The 15,272-nt window shown below is 45.8% G+C and overlaps 1 protein-coding gene and 1 long non-coding RNA gene across 7 annotated transcripts in view; one reads left to right on the top strand and one right to left on the bottom strand.

The window, feature by feature from the left end:
• The window catches only part of RAPH1 (Ras association (RalGDS/AF-6) and pleckstrin homology domains 1), a 509,976-nt gene that overhangs the window by 124,736 nt on the left and 369,968 nt on the right, over nucleotides 1-15,272 (bottom strand). The gene's annotated exons all lie outside the window — the stretch shown is intronic.
• On the top strand, nucleotides 3,604-11,795 carry LOC138488508 (uncharacterized). Its single transcript, XR_011274675.1, has 2 exons — nucleotides 3,604-4,127; nucleotides 9,045-11,795. It is a non-coding gene; the product is annotated as an uncharacterized lncRNA (long non-coding RNA).

Here is a 15,272-nt window from a genome sequence, read left to right on the forward strand (position 1 = left end):
GTGTCCCTGCTGCACTGGCAATGCGTAGGCACACACTTAATCCCTCCACACCTCTGAATGAAGATGCTGGCCAGTCTCTCTCTTATCATTTCAGGCAACTACATCTACCAGCATTCCCAGCGGATCACCAGCAACATGATAGCTCATCAGAGCCTCCAGCCAGTTATGGCCTTTCCAGAGAACCCTAATAGAACTGGGGAGCGAGAGCAGCGCTATGCAGCATGGTAGCACCCATACGCAGTAACAAGGAACACTATACATCATCAGACGACACCAACACGTGTAGCGAGAGACTGGCGTGGTTGCCTGAAACAAACTTCAACAAACCGCTTACCTGGAATCCAGCCACGCCCTGGCTCCCTGACATGAATTGGAACATTGTTCAACAAAGGCCTCCACGGACCAGGTCCGGCAGACCTGCGTGGCAGAAAAGGGTCACCTTTTTATGTGCTATACCTGTACCAGCTTTCCGATTGGAAATAGCAGGCACGATTGGCCTTGGGAACCAACGAGGAAGGACCAACGTGGGGGGTGGGGCTGGAAATGAAGCTGGTGCAAGAAAACGGGAAGGTGAGGGATTGTTCAGGTGACTTTAGAGGAGGAGGAGGAGGAGGAGCAGGAGGAGCTGGGCCAGGAAAGGGAGGGAGACTGGGGAGTAGGGATGACTCGATTAGGGAGAGTCTAGCTGTCTGCATCAGACAGAGGGAGAGACCGAGGGAGACGGCCTTTAGCACCCCTTACAAGAAAAAACCCTTGAACGGTCCTTGGGAGTTGAGGTGTTACTGAGGCCTCCTTTCCTTGCACCACCTCTGTACTTTCGCACCAAAAACATACTTTCGCAATTTTTACACAAAAGTAACATCTTGATGCCTATAAAGAAAATATGGTTTGGTGACAAACTGGGCTTCGAGAGGCAAGCAGTTGGGTTTGCCTTTGCAACGCATTGCTACCACCTTGCTTAAAATGTATTTTGCGCTACAAATGTAAACCCCATTGTCGACTTACCACCTATTGTTAACAAAGCCAGGTTTATCTAGCCCAACTGTGCTACATTGGGTAGAAGGGCGTGACATTTGTTTGAAGGGTGAAGAGCAAGGAATCTGGTCACTCTAGACCGCAGCAATTATCGGCCAATTTCTACAAATGGGCATTTTGTTGCCAAGTTGATGCAGGGTAAAATTACTTGTATTCAGGTTAATTTCAGATGAAATGATGACGTCAAAATAATCACTTGTTACCAATTCAGTGGACTAGTCTCCCCTCTTTGTAGATCTTCCTGCTGCTCAGGTTTTCTCTTCATTTCATTAAATGGCTGCTTCTGGCTCCTCTCCCTAGAGCTCTTGGACACTAACACCGGTCCCCTTCTGAGTACATGGTGTTGGCACAGATACTGATGGCCCCGCTTTACTACCCGTCTCCAACATAGGTTCCCTTTCCTGCCCATTTTTACCATGCAGGAATCTCTTTACCGATGGGAGACACTAGATGCCAGAGTAATTCCTTGGATATCCACTTCAGGCAAGGTAGCACGAAAATGTCTGTCCTTATCGAGTGGCATCTTTATCCTTACTCAGCTGGGTAGGACGGACCTATTTTTGGCCCTCTGGGCACGCATCAACTCTTCGTCCAAAGGTCGCATGGAAAAGTTGTTATTCTATCATCTTGTCACATACTTCAATACACACTTTAATTATATAAAGCTCCCTGAAGTTGAGATCGTCCCATTTCATAAAAGTGTGATATAAAAAAAGCTTGAGATCTGTACCAGGGAGTTCTGGTCCTATTTCACATATTAGCGAAACTGCAAACCCACAGGGAAACCTACTCTTAGAAGGTCAGGAATATTGGGTTTATGGGATATTATTTCGAATTTCCAAGCTGGCTTCAAAGTAAGGAATTAGCATGGTGGACAATGCCTTTTTTAATGAAAAAACACACTAAACTAAGAGGAGAGGTTGTATACATGGTTGTTATTGATTTAAAAACCACCTTTGACCTTCTCTGGAATATTTTGATATCAATGAGCGTACCAGCGTGTATAATACATATGCAGTGGTTAGATGGGCCGTAGGGGAGAGCAAGCTCCTTCGGTGGGGCGTGGTGCGTTAAAGGGGAGACCTCGCCCTATTGTTTTTGCTCTACATTAAGGAGCTGGTCCCCAGAAAGCACTTGAAAAAGTTTGTTTGAGGGGATCGATAATGAATACTGCCAAAGTCACGTCTATGGCATGGCATCCCACTCAGCATAGAAGACTCGACCTGGACCTTGCAGCCGGCAAAGTCAAATTATCTGGAAAGTAGATTGAGTAGACATGGATCGGGGGCCCCAAACCATGAAGAACAAGGCGCCTCTAAAAAGATGAGTGGTGTGACTGATTTCCTCTGTAGGCTTTGATGGCAGACCTACACTACAGACTATGAAGGTGTACAGAGGAAATGCTAGGGCGGCCTTATTATACGGTAAGAAAACCTGGGGCCATTCTGAAATTAATTGGAAAATGTGGAAAACTTTTTGAAAACTTACTTTTTCTGCCTCAGAGCGCAATAAATAACTTGATCCACCTTGAGTGTGGCCTTGGGTACCATGGCTGTGTGGCTCACCTACGACCAGGCTAGTGCGCTGACAAGTGTTTAGATCTGATCAGGAAGCTTTGTGGGGCGCATTTTACTCATAGGGTGGCCAGGCTTGGCCATGGTATTGACACTTCAAACACACATTTGTTAGGCGCGGTGTGGTCCCCATCCCAGTTCAAGTGGTAAAAAACCTCAGTATTAAACTCACATCATCACTGTCGCCAGAGGCAGAGGTTAGTGACATTTGTAGCGCTGGCTTCTTTAAGCACAAGCAACCTAAGGTGGTACATCGCTACATCCCTTCTAGTTATTATGCTCCAGTCATTGCAGCCACAATCAATGGCAGTCTTGATTATTGTAATGGTACACTTCTCGCCCAGCCTTCTTATCTTAATCGGCTACAGGTTCTGCAGTATACTGCAGTACGACTAGTTACAGGTATATCTTATGGGTAGCCAGTTTCCTCTGCTGGGAGGAGGCTGCACTGGCTCCCGGTCTCGGAACAAGTTCAGTTTAAAGCTTTAGGCTTAGCACACCAGGCCTTCTATAATCAAGGCTGCCTTGCTCTTCAAGAGAAGATTTCCCCGTACTGCCCATCGCAAGCGTTGCATTCCTCCTGTCTGTTGCTCCTTCAGGTCCCTCGCTATCGGCTGGCTCGTTGTGGTGGTTGGACTTTCTCTGCAGCAGGTCCAGAGATCTGGAACTCACTTCCATTTTTCCTGAGGGCTGTCTCAGACTTTCATATTTTTAAATCTATACTTAAAAGTTCTGTTTCTCGGTTTTTCTGTATCCCCGCTTTAGCGCCATGATGCCTTTGGTGATAGTTGCGCTGTACACATTTTCTATGGATAAATAGACCCATCGGAGGCCCTTAAATGAAGCTATTATTCAACCCAGGGGATTGTAACTACTTAACTGTCAACATCTGTGGTCAGGGCCCTTTAGAACTATTGGTCTCTTAGTGATGCACTGCAAGTTACCTTGATAGCAAGGATAATTTAGCTCCAACAAATTATATGAATACTGAAGGTACGCATACATATGTAATGTTGTGCTCACACTTGGAGTTTGTACTAATCACCATATGTGTTAAAAGAATGTACCCTTTGTTAAAAGAAGAGGCCTTCTCTTTATACAGCGACATTTAAGACCTGCTGACCTGGCAAGAACTTGTTTTAACAGAAGAATTGTGTTTGGTCACTGTATGTCGAAGCATGTTGAGCCTGCTAAAACTATCTGCAGATTACGGGTGGGGAAGGAATGAGTAAGCACAGCCTCGTGCACAGAGATACACAGAAGGGCACGAGAGAGAGCGAATAACAGATAACAGGAAACCACAATAGCAGATGTTGAACTGTTGACCTTGATGCAAAGTCATGACTGGGAGGAACCGCCTTGTGGTGGACATAATCTATGTGCAGCAATGTATGACAATGTAAAACAGATGGGTATAAAAGGACCACGATGTGCAGGGCAAAGGGCGGCACTTTGACGACTTGCTTTGCGAGACGTTTGAACTTGCTGCCCATTCGCGAATGCTTGTGCATTAATAAAGTAATGTTAACTTGGCTCTTTTCTGTCTGAGTTATTGCAGGGTCCCTCTTGTACTGGTTATGGACGGCGAGAAATCGCACCCACAATTTTGGTGTCAGAAGTGGGACGCGAAGGAGCGACAGTCCGTCACTGGGTGAGGAACGCCGCGGCGGAACCGGAGAAGGAATTGATCACGGGGCCCCAACAACTGAATCCGCACCTTTGATTGCAACCAACGCGTCATCCTTGTTTTTCCGGCTCCGTTGGCGGTGGAACAGCAGGCTGTCGCCCTTCGGGTCCGGAACACTCTGGCGGGACCCTTAAGATAAGTGGTATGGACGGATGCATGATGGAATAAGGAAATAATGATTCAGGGTTTGTGAAGAGGACGGTGGTAAGCCCGTCTATGAAGAAGTAATGTTGAAATGATGATATGATATGTTAGATACGCCAGGAGGATGTATTATTATTGTTAACCAATAGGTGCATATTTGGGAAAGGTGAGTGTTTTAGGCAATTGCGGTATACCAACAAAATGGGTCAAGCGGCTTCCAGCAAGAGTGGTATAGGCAAGAGACACTATGCCCCTCTTGAAGGAACCCCTGCATTTGATATGTTGATTAAACATGGATTGAATTCAACATTGTTCTTAAAAGAATGGTCCGAATACACAAAAGATTTGATTGAGCATAAATGGCCAGACACCGGGTCCTTTGATGTGGACCGCATATCCAAAGTAGAAATAGAGTTAGTAAAAAGACGGGTTAGACCCGCACAGTTTGAGGCTATACGACTATGGAGGGTAGAAGCAATGCGCAGGCGCAATGCTCAGAATAAACAAAAAGCAAAGGAGCAGAAGAGAACGGTAAATCAAAAATTACATGATCTAGAGATAAAAGAGAAGGGCGAGAGGCTAGATCAGTTGGATAGACATATGATGATTAAGAACAGTGGGGGTATGTATCCTGCCGTGCCGGTGCCTCGATATGAAGATGTGATAGGGCTAGAAGCAGAACAAACAACGACTGAATTATTGTTTCCAGGAGCTACAGCTCCACCGGCAGACAGTGAGGGTGAAAGGGTGGAATTCCCAATGAAGTATGGAAACCCAGATAGGTTGATAGACCATAGGAGAACGACTACTGTAGAAAAGGATAGAGATGGAGACTTGCAAATCCTTATGACCGGGCTGTATGGCACACCCCTCAATGACAGCCTACGGGACCAATTGGGGCGTTTGACACCTTTGGAATTTAGGACAGTGGCCACTAAACTATATACCTTTCATGAGGGTAACTGTAAATTGAGAGGACAGAGTACTGCGGATCTGCCCTCAGCATATCAGGACGCTGTCGCGTTACTACCAGTGACTGCGTCCAGTGTTCAGTTATGGGGATGTATGTCCGACATAATAGCGGAAGTCATAAGGGGCGGTGTTGAATGGGAGAAGGAAAAGAGGGCATGGGAAAGAGAGGTGAGGGAAAGAGAGGCTAAACTCAAAGATGCAGACCAGGCGGGCCAAAACGTAGCTAATCGTATGATAGCATCCATACACTCGCAGTCCATGTCCACCCTGGTGAGTCTGATGGAGGGCCTTGGCTGGCCTATACAAGTAAACGTAATTAAATATCTTCTTATTAGGGTGGATGATATAGAAGAGGAAAAGGAGCCTAGGTATGTGTCCCAGTGGAATAGGATTAGGACTGAATTGGATAAGAAACTGCTACCTAATATAAGAGTGGATGATTCAGGGGCGGAAGAATGGAGGATGGCTAAGGTGGAGAAACTATTAAAAGATTATAAAAAAATAAAAGAGAAAGCTCTTAGTCATCAATCCTCTGTTTCGCCACCAGCGCAGGCCCTTGTAAGTGAACAAACAGACATGGAAAAGTTACTATTAATGCCAATGAGAGAGTGCCAACCCACCATAGAGGCAGCCACTGGTAACATGATGCGCACCTATGTGTATGTCCCTTTATCCCGAATTGAATTAATGCATATCACCAAGTCCATCCCCGACCCCCGTATAGACCCGGCAGGATTCTACAAAGAAGTGGGAAAGTTATTCAGACCAGGGTTATTTACCGTAGAGGATGTAGATAACATATTGTTAGCCATTGTCCCAGAAGAAATATGGACCCCCTTTCGTGCCAAAGACAATGAAACAATAAAATGGAAAGATGTAATGGATGCGAGCAAAAATAGAAAACTGCATGAGGAATATCCTGAACCCCTAAGGGGGCATGGCATGGCAGTCCTGAGGGCTCTAGAAAAGGTGTTACCCCCATTTGATGTGAATGTGGAGAAACTGTCCGCTGTGATACAGGGTGCAAGTGAGGAAGTAGCACAGTACTTTCTGCGTTATGAAGCAGCATTCAAAGCGCACAGTGGGCTAGAGATAGGGTCTGAAACGGGCCAACGGTACTTTGCCACAAACTTTGTAGAGGGGCTCCACGGGCCAATTCAGGAGAACATTAAGAGGGCAGAAAGTACATGGATGACTAGGAACCCCCGGGATCTCCTCGAAATGGCTAGGTATTACGAAAGAGGGGAAAGAGTGAAGGGACAACAAAAGGCACGACAAGAGAAGGATTTAAAAACCAAAGTGTTGATGCAACAGTTGCATCAAGGGCCCCAAGGCAGGTATAACTACAATAATAACGGCCCGTCACAGGGCTATAGCAGCAACATGATAGGGGGCCAAGGGACAGGAAGAGGTACAGTGCAAGGAGGTGCGCTATATGGGAGGAGGGATGGGCTACCCCAAGATGTATGTGCCTTCTGCAAGAGACCCGGACACTGGAAATCCCAGTGTCCCCAGAGTGGTGGGAGAGGAAGGGGCGTACGGCCCCCTTCACAGACAACATTTGCCCCAGGAAATAGGACTGGTGGGTACGGCAACCAAGACAATAGAATGTTTAAACCCCCTCAACCCAATGCCTTTGACGGACAAGCAAGAGGGGATGTTCCCTGGCCGGCCCCGCCTCCCCCCAATCTACTGTATCAGCCACAACAAACGACACAAGTACAAGGTGTATGCCAGGGTGAAGAATGTGGAGAAGGGGTATACTATAACAATGATTTTCAGGATAACACAAGCGATATGTCCTGAGGATGCCGGAATGAGATAGCGGGAGTGGTGCAGGTTCCTATAGACCAAAGGGGGCCTTATGCCTCTATTAGGATCGGCCCCCACCGAAACTTGAGATGTCTGGTAGACACGGGAGCTGGAAACAGGCACACCTGATTATACTAAGAGATTTTGCCTTTTTGTTGATGAACAGGAAGGTTGCGCTGTGTCAGTCTTGACACAGGAACAAGGGGGTAAACAGAGACCATGTGCATATTTTTCTAGCACTCTGGACTCAGTAGCTCGAGGCCTACCCCCATGCATGAGAGCAGTAGTTGCAGCAGCGACAGCCCTAAAACAAAGTGCAGGTTTCATCCTAGGGAGTGAAGTAACAGTAAAGGTTCCACATACGGTAGATGTTCTTCTGAATAGAGTGCATACACAGCATTTGACTACAGCTAGACTCACACAGTATGAGATGATCCTGTTTGCCAGTAATGTAAAAATTGAACGGTGTAACACTTTGAATCCAGCGACACTGCTTCCTTTGCCCACCTCACCTGATGACATTAGGCATGATTGTGTGATTCAAATGGAAGAACACACTAAGGGTAGAGCAGACCTGCAAGACACCCCGCTGGTTGATAATGAGGGTATATTATTCTGTGATGGTTCCTGTTTCAAACTGCCAAATGGGGAGACAACAGCAGGGTATGCAGTAACTACAGGGGAACAGTTGATTGAGAGTGGGAAAGTGTGTGAGAAATCGGCGCAGGCGGCAGAATTGATTGCGCTAACTAGAGCATTAGTGTTAAGCAGCGGCATGAAAGTGACAATTTATACTGATTCAGCCTACGCGCACGGGGTGGTTTCCAGTTTTGGTAAACTCTGGGGAGAGCGTGGCTTCTTAACCTCTCAAGGTGATACTATTAAACATGCCCGATTGATTGCTGAATTATTGCAAGCCCTTACGCTGCCCAAAATGGTGGCCGTAGTGAAGTGCTCAGCGCATAAAAAAACACTGGATTATGTCACGCAGGGAAATTCTTTGGCTGACCAGATGGCTAAACTAGCTGCCACAAGGGACACTCGGTGGGAAGCCCGACAGCTCATAGTGGGGAGGGATGTGACTATGGAAGGGACGAAGGAGCGCGTAAAGGAAATCCAAGCAGATGCAACCATTGAAGAAAGACTATCTTGGCACAAGGATGATCAATATGAGGAGACGGTAGATGGGCTATGGGCACATACCAAAACGAACACCTGGGTACTACCTGACGCATACTTACCTGTGATAGTGAGCGTGGCTCATGGTCCAACCCACGTTAACGCAAGAACTATGGAAGAAGTTTTAAGTACTGTGTGGTACAACAAAAGATTGGGAATGTATTGTCGCCAATGGGCAAAACAATGTGAAATATGTGTTTTATATAATGTGGGGAAAGGTGTACCGGCCCCGGCGGGCCACAGTAAGTTACCCACCTGCCCTTTTGAGGTGGTGTATATGGACTTTATACAGCTGGAGCCTGTAAATAAACATTCCTACTGTTTGGTGATGAAATGTGGGTTCTCAGGATGGGTGGAAGCATATCCCCTGCGGGACAATAGTGCCACCTCCACAGCACAATGCATATTGAAACACTGGATGCCCTTGACTGAAATGGCCGGATGCATTGTCTATTGCATTATTGAGTATGCGTACTATGCCTAAGCGTACACATGGTTTATCTCCTTTCGAAATTGTTATGGGGCGCCCACCAAGTATTGGGACCCCCAAATCACCTAAGAGATTGTCTGAGCAAGCATGGCCTGCATTACAACAGTACTGTATTGGGTTAACTAATAGACTGATTTCTATTAATGCACAGGTGAACGCAGTAGCTCCATCTCCTCTGATAGGAGAAGGTCACGACGTGCAGCCCGGTGACTGGGTTGTTATAAAAGCCTTCGATCACACCAGCGGACTGCAACCCAGATGGAGAGGCCCGTTTCAGGTGCTCCTCGCAACACAAACTGCGGTAAAAGTTGATGGCAAACCGCACTGGTACCACGTGAATCACGTCAAGAAGACGCTGCCACTATTGATTCCTCCAGAAAAGGGAACCGACAAACCGCAGGTTGCAAGTGTACTGCCAGATGCCAGTGACAGGTGTGCCCATCGCCTCCGATCCCGTGACGTGTATGTGCCAAGCAACGTGTAAGGACACTGTTTTGAACTTTGATCATTAGGGAGATGAACATTTGGACTCTCTTGTTGGTTTTAGCAGAATTGTGCCTTACTGAAGACGACGGGCTTGTAGCCTGAAGGGCCTTCGGCGTTCCCCTCCTGGGACAGGCACTGCGAGACGTGGGACAGATCGGATGAAGGTTTTCAGTGAGACCTACCACTATTAGAGTAATAAGGACACTGGTGCTTTAAATAGGGGATATTGCTATATCGCTAGGTTGCAACTGATATACGCTGTATACTGAGCCATATACTGAACTATGTCTACACCCGTGTATGCTGGTTTAGTCCCTGAACGGATAAGTGTATGCTCCTCAAACACAGAAGGTAAGAGGAAAATACCAGTTTGTACCACAAGAGGCAAAATTTTGTTTTCTGTATGCACGATAGTAGTACTAATAGCATTTGCCATAATATTCTGGTATCTGGAACATCCATCTAGATATGAATTAAAGAACCTGTTGCCCGAGTCAAATGAAACAGGGAGAACAGATTGGGTCAAGAGCAGGAATCGAGATGCCTATGACCAACACGACCCGGAAGACTATGCTAAAAATGAATACGTGAAGATAATAAACACAACATATGGGGTAGTGAATAAAACTGATTGCTGGATCTGCACCCACATGCCCCGACATAGCAGTGAAGGCATCCCAGTGTACGCATCGCCAGTTACTGAGGATGCCGGGTGTACATTAATTTACATGAGAATAGTGTCAGCACAGCAATACATGATACCAAATACCGCTTGTTATGTTAGAGGAGAGAACAAAACCCTTCTAAAGGAAAAGATACGCTATAAAATCAAAACTGAGGGAATCGGGCTTGCACCTGCTATGGTACAGATAGTAAGAGAACCTCCTCCCCCTATCACCATCACACAAGAGTTTAGGCCAAAGAATATATGTTTTAAGAGGAGCGCAAGAGGTAATCAAAGAATGATCTCGGGGTGCAGTCAAATGGTGAATCTAAATAACTACACAAAGGGATTGTTACAGATTGAAGGACATGCCTACGTCTGTAACAAGAGGGCTTATTTGTGGTTAGCCAAAGATTTTGTTGGGGTATGTTACATAGCCAGAATAATGCCGGCTGTGATGGTATATGCCCCGTCTACTCTGCATAAAGAAATACACAGCAGAAATAAACGAGCAGTAAACCCAAAAATTCCTACGTATCAACCTACAGGATGGGAAACGTTTATAGATCTGATGGGGGTCCTGGTTCCTCCAGCGGGCATCTTTATGAACAGTCAAGAAATCCAAAAGCTAAGCAGGGCCCTTGAGTTCGTAATCGAAGAATCTGCAGACCTAATGGAAAACATCACTTATGAAATGAAAGCAATTCGGCTAGTGGCTCTCCAAAATAGGTATGTCTTAGACATACTCACTGCAGAAAGGGGCGGAGTCTGTTTTTTGGTGGGATCCCAATGCTGTGTTTACATACCAGAAGGGAGTACAGGAATCCTGGATGGAGTAAACAAACTGCATAAAGTGGCGGATAGCATCCACCAGGAGGAAGGGTCAGGAGATAGCTGGTGGATGAAGCTCCTGAAAGAAATTGGATGGCAACTTCTTACGCCTATACTGGTTCTAGCGGCAATAGTTGTAGGAATTTGTCTCTGCATCCAATGTTTCCCGGTATGTGTGTCGTGCTGTGTTTCCATGTGTTCTTCCAGCATAACGCGCCTAAATCCAATGGATAAAAGCCACGTACAACAGGAATTTTTTGACATGGGAGGCCTGGAGAAGATTATGGTACATACAGTATGTGATGATGTTGCTTTCCTGCCATCTGCTTATGCTAGGAAGGTTTAGATTGATGCTCAAGTGTGAGCAAAGGGTGGATTGAAGGTACGCATACATATGTAATGTTGTGCTCACACTTGGAGTTTGTACTAATCACCATATGTGTTAAAAGAATGTACCCTTTGTTAAAAGAAGAGGCCTTCTCTTTATACAGCGACATTTAAGACCTGCTGACCTGGCAAGAACTTGTTTTAACAGAAGAATTGTGTTTGGTCACTGTATGTCGAAGCATGTTGAGCCTGCTAAAACTATCTGCAGATTACGGGTGGGGAAGGAATGAGTAAGCACAGCCTCGTGCACAGAGATACACAGAAGGGCACGAGAGAGAGCGAATAACAGATAACAGGAAACCACAATAGCAGATGTTGAACTGTTGACCTTGATGCAAAGTCATGACTGGGAGGAACCGCCTTGTGGTGGACATAATCTATGTGCAGCAATGTATGACAATGTAAAACAGATGGGTATAAAAGGACCACGATGTGCAGGGCAAAGGGCGGCACTTTGACGACTTGCTTTGCGAGACGTTTGAACTTGCTGCCCATTCGCGAATGCTTGTGCATTAATAAAGTAATGTTAACTTGGCTCTTTTCTGTCTGAGTTATTGCAGGGTCCCTCTTGTACTGGTTATGGACGGCGAGAAATCGCACCCACAATACCACCCTTTGATAGGACTTGTAAATCAGGCAATGGAAGTTTCTGACAAATGCCCTAGTTGCTTTAATATTAAGGAGGACCTTGGACATTTTCTATTCTTCTGTCCCCTCTAGAAGGATCTTATGAGGCAGTGGCCGATATCTCTCCTGAACTCATGCAGCATTTAATCACTCTGTGATGCATATGTGCAGTGAGTAATTGTCATATCCAATACAGTACAGCAGGGCATAAGAAACGCAAACCTTTGACGATGAATTGGTGAAGTGTGCACTGCTAGGCAAAGCCTTACACTATTAGTTACCGAATTGCATCACTGTGGCTGCTTAGGGAATTAATAGGACAAACTGCCCCACCATCTGTTACTCTGTTAACTAATTATGATTCTTAGTGTTTTTATGATGTGCAGGTATGATGGATTTATAACTGAATATATCTGATATAAGATAAAGTCTTTGATACGACTTGACGATGGGCTATTGTTTTTAGGTTGGACTTGTGATGCTCACATGTATGCAAATTATAGACCAGTTTCGTTTCTAATAGCATCAGGAAAATAGTCTGGAATGGTCTGTTGCACAAATATTACGCCATCCAAAGGAAAACACTGGTCACAAATTTCCATTGCGAGGAGAACCAGATGGGCTTCCATCTACCATACGTTGGTTGCAGATTGTCAATTGTGCTGCCATAAGTTATCAGCCTGGAGGTGAACGCAACAGGCATTTCTATGTAGACGTAGGAGTCGGGCAAGGATATGTCCTGGTGCCACTCCTTTTTCTACGTAACTCTTTAATTGATGTAATTAGTTCTTTCTAAACCGATGGATGCACCACTTTTAGGAGGGCACAAGTTTGGCATCCTCTTTTTTGCAGACAATGCCATATTGATTTCCAAAATGCCTTCTGGTCTGCAAAAACTAGTGAATGCTTTCCACAATGCTTGTGAACACAAGAGCCTGTTATAATTCATTTAAGACCAAATGCAAGGCTTCCGGAACGGAAGGAAAATTGCCCAAAAGATTGAATTCCACAGTGGACCTGTCAGGCAGGACAATTGTTATGACTACCTGGGATTCAGACTTCATTACAACTCAGGGTGGTCTGCCCAGAAATGCGCAATCTTCCCAGCTCTAGGGATCTACGCAGCCCTGACACTCCCAGCTACGCTCCATGTTGCAGAAATGTGGGGATATAGCAACGTTCTAGAGTAGGTCAAGATAGAAAATAAATTGTTACTAAAACTCCTGACCAGCTCCCCAACCGGTTTTGATCAAATTAGAACTAAGAGTTAAAGGGGTGCAGTATATAGCTGGCCTCCATCTGCTGATTTGCCGGGCTCATCCATGGCTCTCCCCTGACCTTGCTCAGTACAGATCTGCTTTATCTCAGTGCTGAAGAGTGCAAGGGTTGGGACGCTCCTTGGTTTAGTTATGTTAGAACTTAATTTAATGTTAAAGATTTCTATACCACGCATCAATGCCACTTGTGTGGTCTCCAGCACTCTGGTGGATCTGTAATGCAAGGAGGGAGGGTGGATGGTAAGTAGAGTTGAGCAGGAAAAGAGCAAGAGAGCTGTGATGTGTTGTTGCCAGCTTCAGTTCGGAAACACCATTCACTGCGCCTAAGTGTGAATTTTGGAAGTTGACCACCATGTGCTGTTGTACGAGCGTATGTGCGTTTTGTTGTTGTGGTGTTGTGAAGTATGTGCGGACTGTTGTGCTGTAGAGCTCTGGTTGTGTTAAGTCCAGAGTTTGAGAGGTGTATGCAGAGGAGTGAGTTTATTAGTACGGATTGTTGGTGAAGGTCCTGAAAATCCATCCAAGTGCTCCACACCTCCCACCCTAGGAATCCATCCAAGTGTGCCACACCCCTCTCCCGATAATCCACCCAAGTGCACTACTCCCCCCCCTAACAGGAATCAATACAAGTGCGTCACACCTCCCTCCCTGAAAATCCATCCAAGTGCTTCACATGTCCCAACCCCAAAATTCACCCAACTTCGCCACAACTCCCACTTCTGAAATCCATCCAAGTGCGTCACCCCCCCCCCCTGAAAATCCATCACATTTCCTACCCATGAAATTCATCTAACTGCGTCGCCTGGGGCAGTCATGATCTGTGTCTCCCTCTAGTTGCCTTTCCTGGGGTTTACCTTGATTGTCACCTCAGGGGTCATGATTCCTAAATTTCTCCGGAATTTGTTAAACTGTCTGGTTTCTTAGTACAAGCCCTTTTTCTATCTAGGTGATGTGTTTACTGGCCTAAGGGGAATCCCTAGGCAACGGTTCATTGTCTTCCTCGATACCCTACAGGCGTTCTCTATTATCTATTGGGGAGGGTCCGGTGCTTTACTCCTATTCACTTGTTGGTCCTCAGTGGGGGTAATGCCTAGGCTGACAGTCTACCTTTCCCCGATTCTCCCTCCCCCGGTTTCCCTTAGGGCTCCTTCCCTGGCCTAATCGTATCGGGCCTACCGGCTTCTCCTTTTCCTTAGTAGTCCCTCTTTATGAGGTGTGGCAGGGGGAGTCTCTGTTTAAGATCTCTTTTCCCAGTCCTATCCCTCAATCCTCTATTGTTTTCGGGCTACTTTTCGTTTCCCAGTACTTGGCCTGTTTCAAGGTGTGCGGGCGCTGTTCAGTCGGTTTCATTGCATTTGGAGCTGAAGTTTTGTTACTTTTGTATGGTGCTCCATAGTTCGTATTTCCCTGGAAGGGAGTTCCATAGTTTCACAGCTATGCAGAAGAATGCTGATTCCCCCCCCCCCCTCAGTTTTTTCTTTGGGTATTGTTTGGGTTCTAGGTAGATATTGTTGCAGGATCTTAGGTTCTGGTTGATTTGTAGATGGAACATTTCCTTTGAATGAATTCTGCTCCCTGGCTGTTTATTGCTCTGTGCGTTATGCACATTGTTTTGAAAGTGATTTTATTTTGACCGGGAGCCAATGTAACATCCTAAGAGCTGGTGTGATGTGATCTCTTCTTTTGAGTTTAAGGAGAAGGCTGGCTGCCGCGTTTTGTATTCGTTGCAGTTTCCTTGGTAGGTAGTCTGGCTTTCCAAGGTATATGCTGTTAGCGTAGTCTATCCTGGACATGAGGGAAATGATAGCCCGTGTTGTATGCGTGAATGAGAGGAATGGTAGAATGTGTTTACCGTTTGTAGGTGGAAGAAGCACTTCAGGATTATCATTAACTTGGGATTCTAGTGTTAACTCTTTGTCCATGATGATAACAAGGTGTTTTACAGCTGCAGATGGGTTTCCTATTTATTTATTTATTTATTTATTCACATTTGTTAAGCGCACATCAGACCGGAGGCATCGTGGCGCTGGTTACAGTGTTTCTTACACGCATTTGTGCCCTTGGTTACATTGGCAATGGTTATGCTTTAGTACATGTGCATAGAGAG

The sequence above is a fragment of the Ambystoma mexicanum genome, chromosome 9, assembly GCF_040938575.1.
Source record: "Ambystoma mexicanum isolate Mex_15411 chromosome 9, UKY_AmexF1_1, whole genome shotgun sequence".
NCBI classification, from domain to species: Eukaryota; Metazoa; Chordata; class Amphibia; order Caudata; family Ambystomatidae; genus Ambystoma; species Ambystoma mexicanum.